We start from the raw sequence: 16,188 nt of genomic DNA, 5'->3' as shown, positions 1-16,188 counted from the left end.
GGTCTCATCTTTGTGTGTTTCTCATCTTTTATCTTGGCTCACAAGACCTCATTGCATTGGCTCTGATACCTTCAAACAGATTTTTAAAAATATTTTACCTAGTTTTTCCAGTTGTACTTGATGAGAGAGTTGGTATGCAACAAGTTAGTCCACTATTGCCAGAAATAGAAAAGCTACCTTTCGTTTTTTTGTTGGTTACTTTCCTTCATCGAGGTGTTTGAAATTTTCTTTATATTTTATAATTACAGTTCCCATTTGTTTAGTGTAAGTTCTAAATTTACATACATAGAATATTCATCACCAGTCATTTCACCATTGCAGGCCATTTTTGAGCTCTTTATTTTATTCAGCATTAGGTTGCTTGGATTTTATTCCCAAAAGTTTTTCTCTGGAAGCCTCCTTTCCCTGTTTCAGCTGGCTTGGTTTCTTTCCAGGTCTATCTGTACAGCTGCTATCCTCAAATTATTTCTACTTATTATTTTCCTGGTTGTATGTACTGTTTCTTTAATATTATGTCTTTCTCTTTCTAGGCTTAAAAATTACACAGTCACATGCTCTAAATTCCTGAAAATAGTTTGGGAACGTAAACTTTTGAGTCTTTGCATGTTTGACTATGTCTTCATTCTGTTTTCACTCTTGGTACTTGAAGCTATATTATTTCCTTTTTCATAGCACACAGAGGCAGTGATGAGAATTCTGAAAATGATATTATTCTAGTTCCTTTGAAGGCAATGTTTTTCCTCTTTGGGAATTTAAAGAATTTTTTTCTTCATTCTTGGTGTTCTGAGATTTCACTACAATAGGTCCAGATAAATATTTAAAAGTCTGTCATACTTTAGCATTTGCTTCACTCTTTAAATATGAAAACTGTGTCTTTTTTCACCTCTGAGATTTTCCGTCTCATTTATTTTATTATAGTCTCCTCTCTATTCTCTTCAGCTACTCTAGAACTTTCATTTGATCAAAGCTGATACTTCTGAATCTGTCCTTGTTCTTTTAACTTTTCTTTAATATTGTAATCTCTTTTGTTCTCTGTTTGCACTGTGTTCTTTTTTTTTTTTTTTTTATGCACTGTGTTCTAAGAAAATCACTCAGGAAAACTTATTCTTCAGCTGGAGTTTTTTCCAGTCTTTAATTGGTTTGTTTTTTAACAGTCACCTCTTGTTTTATGAATGTGATAGCCTCTCTCATCTTTCTCCAGATATTAATAATTAATTTTAAGTTATTTTCTGTATGCGACATCTACTGTTAATAATTTTAATTTCAGTCTAGGCCTTATGTGATCCATTTATTACAAGTCTGACAGTCAAAGAAATCTAGGTAAGCAGCCAACATTCATGATGAGTAATTTACAGCTTTACTTGGTCTCTTGAGAAAAACCAAAGAGGAAATGCATTTTAAATACCTACCTAACATCTTAAATATGCCTTTTCTCCACTGCTGCTTCCAAATACACTTTATACTGCTGGTAAGAGAGCTCTGAAAGTCACCTTCCAACCCTCTCAAATCCTCTCTAATATCTTTTCCATACAACTTCTTTTTTGTACCCCCTCCTTTCCAACTTAGATTCTCTATGTTCTCTACTTAAAAAAAAAAAATCTCCTTATGCCTCACATGTGGATTCTCCACAACAAATAAAAACCCAAGAACTGCAACATGCAGAAGAATTTTTCTCCCTTAGAAACTGAACATAGTGAGGTAAGATTGTGAACACTCACACTCTAAGGGAGTTCCCTGGTGGTCCAGTGGTTGGAACTCTCTGCTTTCACTCCCAAGGGTGTGGGTTCAATCCCTGGTCGGGGAACTATGATCCTGCAAGCTGTGTGGCATGGCCAATAAATAAATAAATAAAATTCTTCCTCTGATGGTTTTCCCGAGGAAGTATTTTAAAGTCTCCGTGTAAAGAATCCTGGTATTTAATACTGGCAGCCAGAGATTACTCCTCCAGTTCTCTCTCCATCCTCCTCTGTCAGTTTAATTACTTTTTTGGCATCCTAGAAACCATGCCAGGCTGAGCCTGAGTGCATCATGATTTCTTCTCAAAAACCTTAGAGCCGGAGAGTGGCACACTCCACAGAGTAATGTGAAAAAGAGGAGATACTCACCAAGTAGCTGTCATCACGTTTGCCGGCTGCCACTGGATGGCCATCTTCCTTAACAACTTGAAACAAACCCAGGCCATATAAACCTCCCAATGTTTGGAGGTAGCATTTTCAGTTTCATTTCCATTTGTCTCTGTTTCCCAAATGCCAGGGTATGGATGGTCCAAAACTTACTGCCCCCGCTCTTCTGACTCATCTTACTCAAACGAAAGCAAATGAGTGGGTGTAGTCTCCCAACTGAACTCTGGGGAAGAGGGCCCTGCTCGGGTTTGACTCTGCTTTATTCAAGCCACTGGGATCTTGCTTATTTGGATACAATTTCATATTTTTGAATAACTTCTCTCCCCTAAATCTACACTAGAATCTATAGTCTGTGCTTTATTGTTGAATCTTGCTTTTGGAAAACATGTACAGTAACCTTTTTCTCTTCCTCAGATTAGCTTCATCAACAATGAGAAATCTGAAGTTTAATGAAATCTAAGGTGACTTCACTTTGCTGACAAAGGTTCATATAGTTAAAGCTATGGTTTTTCCAGTAGTCATGTACGGATGTGACAGTTGGACCATAAAGAAGGCCAAGCACTGAAGAATTGATGCTTTCGAACTGTGGTGCTGGAGAAGACTCTTGAGAGTCCCTTGGACTGCAAGATCAAACCAGTCAATCCTGAAGGAAATCAGTCCTGAATATTCATTGGAAGGACTGATGATGAAGCTAGAGCTCCAATACTTTGGGCACCTGATGCAAAGAGTTGAGTCATTGGAAAAGACCCTGATGCTGGAAAGGATTGAGGGCAGAAGAGAAGGGGACGACAGAGTATGAGATGGTTGGATGGCATCATCGACTCGATGGACATGAGTTTGAGCAAGCTCCAGGAGATAGTGAAGGACAGGGAAGCCTGGTGTGCTGCAGTCCATGGGGTCACAAAGAGTCAGACATGACTTAGCCATTGAACAACAACAAGATGACTTATTAAATCTTGACTGTAAATTAAGATTATCATTGCTGTTATTTAGTTGCTAAGTCATGTCTGACTCTTTTGGGACCCCATGGACTGTAGCCTACCAGGCTTCTCTGTCCATGAAATTCTCCAGGCAAGAATACTGGAGTGGGTTTCCATTTCCTCCTCCAGGGTATCTTCCTGACCCAGGGATCAAACCCTCATCTCCTGCAATGGCAGGTGGTTACTTTACCACTGAGCCACCAGGAAGTCCATCGATTAGGATGACAAGCCCTTATTTATTTCAGGTCAGAGGTCTCAACCCTAGCTGCATATGAGACTCATCTGGATGGTTAAATGAGTTCCTATGCACAGGACTCAGCCCAGGCCAACTGAACGTGGACTTCTGAAGGAGGAGCCAATGCATCAGGATTTTTAAAAAGCTTCTGGGTGACTCCATGTGCAGTCAAGGTTGAGAACCTCTCCTCCTGGTGCTTCTGGTCCTTCTAGCCTTGATGTCTCTCCCAGAAGACACCTGCTGTAAGAAGTGGTCCAGTCTGAAGAAGTAAATAGCACCCTTTCCCTTTTCCCACTAATGTGTACTAATAAATTGGGCCTATGAATTGAGGCCATCGTCCATTCTGCTGTTCTCTCTAGGGCTGTGAGGCAGCTGTCAGACACAAACAAAGATTTGGTGACCTAGGGTCCATGAACAACCCTGACGTGGGAGCCATTTTACTAACACTCTGTTCTTGCAGCTTCTGCCCTTGTTCCGTTTCATTGGCACTTCTAATCACGGATCAGTGTTTTGATCTGGTACCCTGAGGTACTTCTCACCAACTGATCATGTTTCTGGTAGCACATACTCCACTTCAGTGATGTCAAAGTGTACATCATCACTAACTTCATAGAGGCTGTTAACTCCCAGGGGACTGATGGGACCTAGGAGGACCCTGGGCAAATGCAAACTGCAAACACATCAGTCACAAGACCCCTACTCCCATCCAGAAACAAATTCCATTTCTGAAGAAACTGGTCATTCGTGGAGGTTATGTTTTAAATGACGTGTCATTTATAACTGCAGGCTTTCTGCATTTGGTAGACTTAAATAATGCTGCATATGTTTGTTTTTTCTCTCCAGTATATACACTTCTAACAGCGTATTCTCCACCAAATTTGCCACTTTGACTTCAGACCTCACCCTGTCCCTCTTTTGGGTCATCTGGAGTAAATGTCAGGTCTGTCATGGCCTTGGTTTGTCTGCGTGACTCCTATTCTTTACCATCTTTGATCTGATTTTTCTTGTTCAACACAAAAGTTTTGACCTGGAGTCCAGCTATATCTCACACTTTGGAACTCAAAGATGACTGATAGCACATTAGAATGTAGTCCAGGCACTGGGCCCTTGCAATGCTGGGGAAGGGACAGGACGGTCAGGAACTACTTCATTCATGACCTGACCTTTCCCTCTCTTTGTCTTCTACTCAGGAGAAAGCAGAGTTTTCTAAGTGATCAAAGAGGTGAAAGATGTAGCGTACCCACACACTCTGCCAAACAAACACACAGAACTGGTTCTTTATAATCCAAACCATCTGGAGGGTAAAGAAGAACTTGGTCGGTGGTCCTCTCCGTTCAACTCATTTTGTGCGCCTGTGTCCAGTCCTTCTGCTGGTAGAGATCCATCTCCTGGAACCATTTCCCACATCTGCGCCCCTTCCCCATGTCCCTTGATCTTTTTAGTATCCCTGTACTCCACACAGTTCCTTTTTTTTGCATGGGAGCAGGAGAAAGCTTTAGGTCCTGAAGGCAGAAGTGGACAATGGAAGAGTTCATTGTGCTGCTGTGACCTGTGGGAGCTATAGTTCCAAAGCAGTCGGATGTTGCTGTGGAGGATAAGTTTCTGTTGGTGTATATTTTGAATCCGATTTTGCTGAAAGAGATCGTGTCTCTTCAACTTTTAATTACAGTTTTAAAAAGCCTCCTCCTATGACCTCAGCCTTGAGATGTTTTAGGCTCCTCAAGTGGAGTGGAAAGGAAAACACACACACACACATACACACACACAACTATTCCTCCATTAATCCATTAATACCAGAGGTAACTCTGGTATTTCTTGTGTTCGCTGAGCTTGCTGACTGTCTTTTACAGCAATGAATTTCCTCAGATGGTCTGTGATTTTTGTGTGCTCATGTTTTTGTTTGAGAAATTCTGTTTGTATGGCTGTGATGTTGGCTCTGATTATGGAGCTTGTTTGGAGGATTATGGGGCCGCAGTGGAGTGGGGAATGTTTGGCTGTGTCTCTCCCTGATGGGGATTGCTGGCTTCCTGAGGCAGTTTTAGGGGGAGAGTACACATTGTTGCTGTCTGCTGCTCAGCACAAGCCCCTGGAGAACACGTGATGAGAGAGAGTGGGAGAGACGAGAAAAACACTCCATATGTGTACATGTAGTCTTGAAATCACCCACCCAGAAGATTGTTCAGCTCCACTGGGAATGTCCCTTCTGTTCCCCTAATAAGTCGTATTGTGCTCATTGTACTCACTCACTCAGTCGTGTCTGACTCTTTAGGACTCTATGAACTGTAGCCCACCAGGCTCCTCTGCGCATGGGATTACCCCAGGAAGAATCCTGGAGTGGTTTGCCATTTCCTCCTTCAGGGGATCTTCTCGACCCAGGGATTGAACCCAAGCCTCCTGCACTGCAGGCAGATTCCTTACCACTGAACCACCAGGGAAGCCCCTGGTAATAAGTCACATACTATAGGTTGAAAAATAGTGACAGATGACCCTTAATGTTTATAACAACCCAGAGATTTTAATCTTTTATGAAGAAATATTTAAAATTGATGCATCATGAATGGTATGGCCATTTTCCTGGAAGTATAATATTTTGTTAGGCACAAATGGCCACATGTTAATCGAATTTATCAGTTGTTTCTGACTTGAGGTGCTCTTAGTTTAAAATGACTACTCTCTTAGTAATACACAGATCCTGGCTTACATGCAAAAACTTTACTTGTGGTTATGATATAGTTTTGACTTCCCAGGTGGCACAGTGGTAAAGAATCCACCTGCTAATGCCAGAGATGTGAGTTCGATCTCTGGGTCGGGAAGATCCCCTGAAGGAGGAAATGGCAACCCACTTCAGTGTTCTTGCCTGTGAAATCCCATGGACAGAGGAGCCTAATGGGCTACAGTCTATGGGGTCGCAAGAGTCAGACACGACTGAGCGCGCACACACACATACATGATATAATTTGCCACAGTATGTGTCAAAATCTGCAACAAAATTTTCTTTTTAAAAAGAAAATTGCCATCTCATTAGGACTGATTCAAATGAATTCTTTTTAACGGCTGAGTAATATTCCATGGTGTATATGTACCACAGCTTCCTTATCCATTCATCTGCTGATGGGCATCTAGGTTGCTTCCATGTCCTGGCTATTATAAACAGTGCTGCGATGAACATTGGGGTGCACATGTCTCTTTCAGATCTGGTTTCCTCAGTGTGTATGCCCAGAAGTGGGATTGCTGGGTCATATGGCAGTTCTATTTCCAGTTTTTTAAGAAATCTCCACACTGTTTTCCATAGCGGCTAAACTGGAGCCCATTATACAGAGTGAAGTAAGCCAGAAAGATAAAGAACATTACAGCATACTAACACATATATATGGAATTTAGAAAGATGGTAACGATAACCCTATATGCAAAACAGAAAAAGAGACACAGAAATACAGAACAGACTTTTGAACTCTGTGGGAGAAGGTGAGGGTGGGATGTTGCGAAAGAACAGCATGTATACTATCTATGGTGAAACAGATCACCAGCCCAGGTGGGATGCATGAGACAAGTGCTCCGGCCTGGTGCACTGGGAAGACCCAGAGGAATCGGGTGGAGAGGGAGGTGGGAGGGGGGATCGGGATGGGGAATACGTGTAAATCTATGGCTGATAAGAAAAAAAAAAAAAAGAAAATCGCAGCTATCACTTAGAATTGTAGAATTGTGTTGCTTCCTTTGGAAAATTAATCATCAATATGGCATATGTGATAATTCCCTATAAACAACATTCAATTGGCTTCAGTCTCTTTATACTCAGAATAGGCTGTATTAGAAGGTGCTGTTTTCAAGGGAATGGGTACTAGCTCATATTGAAGGGTGCCATCTACTGGATTACTAACATTCCCTCTAACACCACCAGGAGTTCTCTTTCAGGACTCTTGGATATTAATATTTCCTCCATTTCTGGGTTACTCCATCCTTCCCCACTTTCACACAGCATAAACAGAGCACAGAATTCCCATGGGGCTGTGTAGCAGCTTCTGAATTGAATCCCAATGAGTTTTAAAGAAAATTTTTGGCTGCACTGGGTCTTCACTGCTTTGCACAGGTTTTCTCTAGTTGTGGTGGGGGGCTTCTCATTGGAGTGGCTTCTCTTATTGCAGAAAATGGGCTTTAGATTTTCGGGCTTCAAACTGAATCCCAGTGATGCTTGTGTCTTCTTGAGTGTGCACTAGTCACTTGCTTCTAATCAATAGAAGGTGACAAAGGGGATGGGATAGCCCTTCTCAAATTAGATTACAAAAGAGTGTGACCTCTGTCTTGGGCACAGCCTGTCTGGTGCCTCTTACTGGCTTGTTCTGATGAAGCGAGCTGCCATGACTTGTGAGCTACCCTATGGAGAGGTCCACATGGTAAGGGACTGAGGGTAGCCTCTGGCCAGCAACCAGTGAGGAACTGAGGCCCTTATTGGAAATGAGACCCTTAGCCCAACAGCTTGTGAGAAACACAATCCTGCCAGCACTCCTGTGAGTGAGCTCAGAAGTAGATCCTTCCTCCATGGAACCTTCAGATGAGGCTGCAGCCCCGGTCAACATTTTGATTGCAGCACTGTAAGAGACCCTGGTTTCTGACCCACAGAAACTGTAACAAAATGAATGTTGTTTTGAGCCGTTAAGTTTGGTGATGTTTTGTTATGCAGCAGTAGATAATTAATTCAAAGGCCAATGCTGGCTCAGTAATTTTGATGGATTTTCCAAAGCTTCAAAACTTCATGTGTTTTTATCATTAATTTTCAGTTGGAAGAATAAAACATGAATATATTCTCTTGGTGAAAATAAGTACATTATAGATAAAGTCCTCTTCAACAGTAACCTGATCTAGGTCTCTCTCCTCCCCACCTCTCCTCTCTTCATTATGAGTTTGGAGTAAATCTTTCTAAAACTTTATATAAACATGCATGTGCTTGTTTTTACAAAATTAGTGCTCTTTTGCAATATCATTCACTTTTTTCACTCTCCCTTGCTTTTTTTCCACTCAGCCATCTCATTCAGTTTTGAAATCCACACTTTGATATACGTGGATCTAGTTCATTCTTAGCTATGAAATGAAAACAGCACATTTTACTTTTCTGTCTTGTACTGATGACCTTGAGTTGTTTCCAGATTTTCACTGTTAAACACAATGCTGCAATGAACTTCTCCTACCTGTCTATACCAGAGCCTGTTTTTCTGGGGTAGACACCTCCAAGGGCAAGTGATGGGGGGCACACCTTTAGTCTTTGCAACATTGCCAAATTGCTCGCCAAAATGGCTGTGTGAATTTACACTTCCTGTAGTAGCAAATGTGCCTGTTTGCCCTAAACCTTGCCAGAATGTCATATTTTCCAGTCTGGTGGGAGAAGAATGACTTCTTGTTGTTTTAGTTTGCATTTTCTTAGTTATTAGTGAGGTTGAAAAACTTTTTATACATTTATTGGCAGGTTTTCTCCCTTTTTTATAGGGTTCCTATGAGAGCAGTTGTGTGTGTGTGTGTGTGTGTGTGTGTGTAACAGAGGTTGGGGGAAGGGTGTGAATTTGAGCTTGGATGCCAACTACCCAGCGGAGCTGCATTCCAGTTTTGAGAACGTGCACTGCCCATTGCTGATAGCACTAGGAGAGCTTGTGGGAGATTGAGATCACGTACAGCTTCTTTGGGAGTGAGGTAGAGCCACTGGTTTCAGCTGGGAGGTTAATCTAGACAGGCTTGGGGGTTGTCTGGCACTCAGACTCTTCCCAACACTATTGTGTGAAGGCAAAAACAAGGGGGTTATGATGTTGGCTTAATTAATTGCCTCTGATTCAGCGCAAAATAGGTTGCTGCCACACTATGGGGGCAGGCAGAGGATGAATGGAACTCACGAAGCTCTCCTCGGTAACAGTTAATAAAAGACGACCACATGCCTAAACAGACAAAGCTGACAAGGGCAGAGACTCTGGAATTCAAGTTTGGGATGCCTCACACCTGTCAGGCAAGAGGAGTTAGGATCGTATGATGTGAGGAGGGATACCTCATAACTAGTTGCAAAAACAAAGGCAATTGCTGATCCTCAAATTTTCTTCCTTGCCCAATATGTATATTTATATATTTTAAAGAATTTCTCATATCTTTGACTGACTTCTCTCTCAGTATAGATGAAGATGGATAAACTTGTGCTATTTAGACCAAAGGTTCCAGAATTGTGTTGGAATTAGAGGAACAGATCTGATCCAAAGATCTTTATCTTGCAGCTGGATGCAGAAACTGAGGAGACCTTGGCCTCTTTGGGAAGTGTGAGTTCATTTTATGTTGAAATGGGAAACAACCATGTTATTTTGGACAACAGAATTTTTGGAAGGGTATATATGGGAAGATGGCTTATGTGAATAATTAGTGACCAAAAGGATGGAATATTTTGTGATGGAAGTGGGGGAGGTACTACCCAATATTCATTCAGCCCTCCTGACAGCAAGTATGATTACTTCTGTGCAATTCTCTAGGTGTGTACAATCTTGGTGGAATGATAGATTGAGGATCTGGTAGAATTCCTGCTCCAGAGGCCCCTGAAGGCTCCATCTGCCAGATCTTTCCTCTAATTTCTGCAACAGAGCCAAAGTGTCAGCATGTTGCCCAAAGTATGTGAGGGTGACTCAGTCTTCTGGAACTTTTAATCCTTTAATCCTCAACAGAGTGAAGCAAATCAATTCATTCATTCCAGTGACTGTGCTGGGAAAGATCGTCAAGCTACTCCAGTTACAGAGCCTCTCTGGTTCTGTTTTGCTCCGCTGCATGAATATACTTCAATGTATATATCCTTTCTCTATCCACATCTGGGGCTATCTCAAGTATTGCAGCTGTGAGGATTCTTTTTGTTTTTTCCCCATTAATTTTACTTCAGTAACTTCAACTTTCTGTCCCTAGCTACTGAGTGGATAGATTTTTGTCACAATAGTGTTTATTTATAATACATTTAAATATATATATTTTAATTTTTTTCATTGCTCTTACTAGATACATTTATTTCTAGGAAGAGACAAAGCCAGTTTATACCCCACTAAAAGAGAAAGCATATCTAAAGCTTAAGTAAAAGAGAAAAAATACCAAGCTATAAAAAATGCAAAGTTGGGAAAATGTTTTAATAACCATACCTAACTCACAAATTGTCTTTCATTGCCAGACATTGCACTTAGCTAAAACATTTAAAATTTAGTAAAAGTGAGATTATTTGATAAGATTTGTTTTGTTTTTGTAATTAGTATTAAGAATAAAAACAAAAATTGTAATGAAAATACACAAAGCAACACTGGAGTACTTTTATAGCTTTTGATTGCGTCATAGACCAAAAAAAAGAATCAAAGTCCTTTGTTTTGTTAAGTGACTCAAACATTTGGTCAAATGCATTGCCTTTGGAAATGTCTAAACTGTCTTTTCTATCTCTTTGCTTGTTAATCTTTAAACTCACAGGCATTTCAGGGTAAACTTAATCAGTATGCTTCTGATTTATTGTCAAGTCACTGAAAAGTTACTTCTAAAATGTTAGTTTGTGGCAAATGAGATTTTTGAACCATTTAAAAATACTTTCAGGACCTTATATTTAGAGACAAAAAAATTCATATTTCTCTAGATGTCTTTGGACTGAAATCCCAGCGAGGAGAGGTTTAACTTTAGAATTCTAAGAGTAAAATAGATCTTCAACTTGAAAAAGCACATCTTCTACCACTATTCTCCAGTGTTGTCCAAGCTTATCTCCCGTTCTGTAGATTTGATATTTGAACTTTGACTTCAATTTAAAAGCTATCTGAGTGCTCCTCTTTTTTTAAATTGAAGTACAGTTGATTTATATATGGTGTTAGTTTCAGGTGGACAGCATAGTGATTCAGTTTTTTTTTTTTTGCAGATTATATTCCAGTGTAGGTTATTACAAGAAAATGCTGTGAAGATTCTTGTACTTCACTTTTGGTGCAGATGTTCACTCATTTCTCTTGGGTATACGCCCAGGAGTAAAATTACTGTACTTGTAATAGAGATTAAACATGCATCTTTGACTTATTAAATCTAATGTTAAATGATAATTTTGCCTGCTCCCAGGGCCACAGGGACCATAGAACATCCCACTATACCCCATCCTGGCCTATGTGCCTTTGTAGTTGTGTCTATTAAGCCTCTCAAAAACATGATTATTATTGTATTGTGCAATCAATATTTTTTGCTTTTTATTTATTTTATTTATTTAAGTATAGAGTATTTACAATGTTGTGTTAGTTTCTGGTGTATAGCAAAGTGATTCAGTTATATATATTCTTTTTCATATTCTTTTCCATTATACTATATTGAATATAGTTCCCTGTGCTATATAGTATGATGTTATTGTTTATCTATTTATACATGGTAGTTTGTATCTGCTCATCTGAAACTCCTAATTTATCCCTCCCCCCTTTCCTGTTTGTAACTATAAGTTTGTCTTCTGTGTCTGTGAGTTTGCTTCTGTTTTATAAATAAATTCATTTATATTATTTTTCAGATTCTACATATAAGTGATATATATGATATTTGATTTACTTCACTTAGTATGATAGTCTCTAGGTCTATCCATGTTGCTGCAAATGACATTATTCTTTTTATGGCTGAGTAATATTCTACTGTGTATATGCACCACATCTTTATCTGTTCATTTATCAATGGACATTTAGGTTGCTTCTATGTCTTGGCTCTTGTAAATACACTTCACATTTATTCTTTTTTTTTTTTTAATTTTTTTTTTTAATTTTTTTAATTTTTTTTTTAATTTTTTTTTTTTTAATTTTTTTATTAGTTGGAGGCACATTTATTCTTGAAGGATACTTGCACTGAGTACTGGTTGTTAGGTTGGCTGTTATTTTCTTTCATCTCACTGAAATTAACTTCCTCTTTTCTTTAGGCCTCTACTGTTTTTTGTTGAAAGGTGCACTGTCAGTCTGTTTCTCCTCTGTAGGTAATATATTTTTCTGCACTTTTACTGGCTATGCTGACCTTGATTACTTGGTTGACATAGTGCTTATCAGGTTTCTCTAGTGTAAAGTGACTTCCCCCCACCCCCTTGTACTCTTTGGAACAAGACTCTAAGAACAACCCATACTTAAGGGGTGGGAGTTAAGCTTCACTGTCTTGAGGGAGAGTATCTACATAAATTACTTCTAATTCTTCAGTATAGGAGATTTCTCTATTCTCCCTCATTAGTTTTTTTTTCCAGTTGTTTATATGGACTCATGGATGTTTATTTTATAAATATAACTTCAGGTTGTAGTTTAGTATTATGTGATTTGTTTTGTTTCTCTTGCCCAAAGTATTCCAGTTTTGACAATTCTTAGCTTATTCAGGTTGTGTCCTGTGTTCTATTGACTCCCATCATTTTCTTGGAGCACTTCCTTACTTCCTGGCACTTCCACATGCTTCAGGCTCACATTGTATTTTTCATCCCCCCTCCCATTTTTTTCTTGCAGATATTTTTAGTCATGTATTTTATTTCTTTAAAGTAAGAATTTTTTTTCAACTAATCTCTGAAGTTTTGCTAAGTCTGATTCTGCAGTCAGTTGTTTCAACTGCTTCCCACTCACAGTGACTTGTTTTCGTACATGTTTGGTTATTTTTTTGTGTTGTTGTTTAGTTGCTAAGTCGTGTCCGACTCTCTGCAACCCTATGGACTGTAGCCCATCAGGCTCCTCTGTCCATGGGATTCTCCGCAAGTATACTGGAGTGGGTTGCTTCATCAGGGGATCTTCCTGACCCAGGGATTGAACCCGCATCTCCTACATTGGCAGGCAGATTCTCTACCACTGAGCCACTCTGGTTATTTTTACCTTATACTATAATAATTACTGAAATGGAAATTTTATTTTGAAGATTCACTGAAGCCTAGGATGAAGTTGATTTTCTCTAAAAAAAAAAGAAAGTTTTCCATTTGGTTTTTTTTCTTGGAGTAGACCCAATCTGGAACCATTTTAAATCAGGTACATAGCTCTAATTTCCCAGAACTACTCAGGCAGTGGGAACCTGAGCTGTAAGTTCATGGTCACAACTTTGCAGGGAAGAAATTTTTTTCCTGCTCTAAATATCATCAAGCCAGTGGGGTCCCAGCTTAACATGGGAAAGCCCTCCTATTACTTTGTCTACCTTGGGTTGTTTTATGTCCAAATTTCCCTATTAAGCTGCTAAAATTGAAGCACAAGTGTTCCTTATTAGCAAATCCCTTGGGGTAAAAGTGATTCTGGGCTTTGAAACTGTTTCTATAGACTCCTACTTTCTTTTGGATTTTGGCCTGGTATTTCCTTGCTTTTTCATTTGCTTTTAAGTGCTCTTCAGATTAAAAAAAAATCTGTTCATGTATTCAATGGTTTGTTATTTATTCATATTTTTAGTTGATTGGTACAAATAATATAGCCCATCTTTCCTAGAAATAGCTTTTTCAATCTAGGGACACTTTCTCAAGTTCATAAAAATCCTCAGACATTCTCTCCTTAACTATTGTCACTTCCTGATTCTTTCTGGTTTCACTCTCTGGAACTTTCATTAAATAGGTTTTGGTGCCTTTCAATCTAGCCCCCTAGCTCTTAATTAGTTTCTCATATTTTAAATCTTATCACTGTGTGGCCTCTGATGAGTGATCTCCTCAGCTGCTCTAGGTCAGGAACTCACTTTTTGCACCCATTCTCTTGTTTATCTCGTCATGTTGGGCGTTCACCCGTTTGTTCTCAGATTCATTCCCCATCCTGTTGTGTTCTGTCCCATCCATACTGCAAGGACCTTCATATCCTCCCATCCCTTCTATGTAAGTTTGTGTATTTCTCTCCCTTTGTCTGGGCTTTGAGCAACGTCACCAGAGGGGCTCCTCCAAGCCCGCTGGGCCCAGGCGGCTCCTGGTGGTGCTTGTGGGTGAGCCTTTTGAAGAGACCAGCCAGCCTGCGGAGGTCGGTCAGGTGGTCGCCCATCTTCCTGACGAGTTTCAGCTGCTCACCCAGGACGCGGCTCTCCCGGAAGTGACGGAGGTGGGGGCTGCGCGGGGAGAGCCCCGGGCCTGCAGGGCCATGACGGCCTGGTTCGGGTGCTTGTCCCCGAGCTCGGTGGCCTCCGCGGCGTCCTGGGCTTGACCCCACTCAGCCTGAGATGCGCCTGCGGTCCTGGGAGAGGGTGCGGCCGCCTTGCTGGTCTTGCGTTTTCAAGAGACGCTGGGCGCCCTCGCGCTTCTGCTGGGCCAGTTCGTGGACAAAGTGGCCACCACGCTCCAGAGCCACGTGATCGCGGTGGAAACAGAAGCCTCGAGAGAGGTTGGTGCGCGAGGCCCGCAGATGCAGGGTGACTAGGCAGTGAATGGGACCTCCACCTCGGTGGAGTCATTCTGACGAATCTAGGAGGTCAAGGTAAAAAATGGTGTTGGTGGTCCCGGTGGCTGAAGGTAGCTGAGGGGCTGATTCTGAAGTTTGTGACTGGAAAAGAGGTTGGAGGGTGGTCGGAGCCTGGAGCGAGGGGCGTCCCTGGGTCTGTTCCGTCCAAACAAACACTGTTGTAGCAAGAGACACATCCATGGACCGCCCAGTGCACTGCCTCTGTGTTATTTTTAGAATTATCAAGATTTCTAACTGTTCTTGATTCATAGCACCTACTTTTGTTTGTTGATTTTAAATACACTTATTTTTAAATTCTTTCCAAGCTGTTCTATTATTTCTTTTATATGATTCCTCTTAGATGTTGGCCTCCTTTTGTGGTGTTGGGCCTTTGTAGTTTTTTTTTTTTTTTTCTTTTTTTGAATGCCTACCGTCATGGTGGCTTTTTTCCTCTCCCACTCAGTCCCTGGAAAGTGCTTTTGTGATTGCTTCAGCCCAGTGTCTTGAGGACCACAGTCAGTGGCTCAGGGATTTTGCTCTGTGGACATATACCACAGTTCCAAAGCAGGAGCTCACATAACGTGTTTGGTGGCTGACGGTGCACATCTCAGCTTGCTTTCTCATCACTGAGCAGTTGGTTTCTCGCTCCACTCCCCAGTGGATAGGTAGGATTTGTTCACCTTCAGATATAGCTGGAGGGCCATGAGCAGTTTCTCCTTACTCCTGGGTTGGATTTGAAATTCCAGACTTGTGGTCAAAAGGTACCAACTTTCAAAACATCCCACCCTCACCTTCTCCCACAGAGTTCAAAAGTCTGTTCTGTGTCTCTTTTTCTGTTTTGCATATAGGGTTGTCGTTACCATCTTTCTAAATTCCATATATATGTGTTAGTATGCTGTAATGTTCTTTATCTTTCTGGTTTACTTCACTCTGTATAATGGGCTCCAGTTTCATCCATCTCATTAGAACTGGTTCAAATGAATTCTTTTTAACGGCTGAGTAATATTCCATGGTGTATATGTACCACAAATCTATGGCTGATTCATATCAATGTATGACAAAACCCACTGAAAAAATAAATAAATAAATAAAGGGGAAAAAAAAGAAAAAAAAAATAGGTACCAACTTACAGATGTAAAATAAGTACCAGTGAGCTAATGTACAATGTCATGACCGCAGTTCACATTGCTGTGTGATATATTTGAAAGTTGGTAAGAGAATAGGTCTTAAAAGTTCTCATGACAGAGTAAAACACACTTCTTTTTTTTTTTGTATCTATATGAGCTGATGAATGTTAACTAAATTTATTGTGGTAATCATTTCACAATTATGTAGGTCAAGACATTATGCTGTACACCTTGAATTTGTACAGTGCTGTATGTTAATTATATCTCATTAAAACTGAAAAACTAAAACATAGAACAAAACAAAGCAAAAAAGAAATCCCACACTTTACTGGGTCGGGTCCTTCCTTACTGCTTACTTCCTTACTGCTATGG

At 40.4% G+C, this 16,188-nt stretch overlaps 1 pseudogene; it reads right to left on the bottom strand.

The window, feature by feature from the left end:
• Positions 1-14,113: 14,113 nt before the first annotated feature.
• Positions 14,114-14,886, bottom strand: LOC122690545 (annotated as a pseudogene).
• Positions 14,887-16,188: the final 1,302 nt, after the last annotated feature.

The sequence above is a fragment of the Cervus elaphus genome, chromosome X (assembly GCF_910594005.1).
Source record: "Cervus elaphus chromosome X, mCerEla1.1, whole genome shotgun sequence".
In the NCBI taxonomy this organism is placed as follows: Eukaryota; Metazoa; Chordata; class Mammalia; order Artiodactyla; family Cervidae; genus Cervus; species Cervus elaphus.
The sequence above is the reverse complement of the archived record's forward strand: the minus strand, read 5'-3'. Positions and strand labels throughout refer to the sequence as shown.